The following is a 1,562-nucleotide window of genomic DNA, read 5'->3' on the forward strand; positions in this document are numbered from 1 at the left end:
TTATGAAAAAAAATAAGTACACTCAAGCTATTTTCTCTCGAATTTGAGAAAACATTGAAAAAGCGAATGTGTAAGATTTTTGAAAATGTTTATGTTTAAATACTTGCTAGCAATTAATCTCATTATGTTATAATGAGTAGAAATTAAGGCATTTATTACAACACATTTTTACAAACAAATTCTCTTAACTTCACGGGACAGCGTTAAAATGTACATTCTATAAAAGTAAAATTCGAGTATTTAGACGATAAACGCTAATATATTTTTATGGAATATCTTTTTATGTTTATGTATCTGTGTGCGTGTGTGTATGAGTGTGAGAGTATGTTTACTTATGTGAAAGTAAAATCTATTGAGATTCGCTATACGACTTTGATTAGTAAAAAATTGAAAAGTATTTCTTATTTTTTCTTCATTACACGGATTTGATTTCCAAATATAAATGCTACATGATTTTCTCATTTTAATAAGCAAAAGTATTTTGAATTAAAAAAAATTAAATTAAAAATTAAATTAAATTTTATTATGTTAAGAAAAGAACTATCCATACTAAATACGTATGTGATCTCTTCTTTTTTAATCGCCTATAAGATCAAAGAAAAAGAATAAAAATTGGATAAAAAGAATAAAAATTGGAAAAAATTAGGAAAAAAATTGAAAAACTATGTTAATTTTTAATGTAATTGTTATGTAAAGATATAAATAAAAAATAGATGTATTCAAATTTCTTTTATGTAATTTCTCTTCTATGTATGTTAATTTGTTTTGACTTGATAAAAATTTTTTTAAAAATATTAATTAACCCTTGATACGTATACCTGTATGTGATGAGTATCCCGGATTAATTTTCATCACTTTTATAAGTATATAAAGATTATTACATATACTTTAACATATATGTTGCAATATTCTTATAGTTGACAATTCCAATTTACAAAGGAAAAAAATAATTCAAGTGTCGACTGTCCAAAACACATTATATAAATAATGCATTTTATCACTGTTACAAAAACAACTAATTAGAGAAAACCTTTTGAATTTTTATTTGAATATTTTTAAACTTTACAAATGTAATTAGATTTTTTTAAGATTTTTTAAAATATTTATAATATTTAACGCATATCGTTTCGTTTTCAATTTTTTTAGTAGTTGGTGAAATTTTTGCAACATAAATGAGAATCAATTGAAAATAAAAAGATAAAAATATTTTAGTTACAAAAAGGGAGTTACATTCGCTACATTTTCATATGAAGGTCTTTGTAATGATATTAAAATATATAAGATGAATTTCTAAAACGTTCTCATCGGAGAGTACGCAGGAATTAACGGGAGCCGGTACTGTGCATAATAAAACTTATTCTCTAACTAGACGCCAAGATTTTTTTAGTATAAATAATTATATTTAGCCAGTGTTTCCAATATATTTAAAAGAAAAAAAATACTTAAAGCAAATATGATCCAATCGTGTGTATTAATCAAGGTTAATGTAATAATAATAATTTAAAAAAGAAAAAATTATTGATATTGTCTATAATTGTGATGTCAAATCATATAATAGATTA

The sequence above is a fragment of the Atta colombica genome, unplaced genomic scaffold (assembly GCF_001594045.1).
Source record: "Atta colombica isolate Treedump-2 unplaced genomic scaffold, Acol1.0 scaffold341, whole genome shotgun sequence".
Lineage (NCBI taxonomy): Eukaryota > Metazoa > Arthropoda > Insecta > Hymenoptera > Formicidae > Atta > Atta colombica.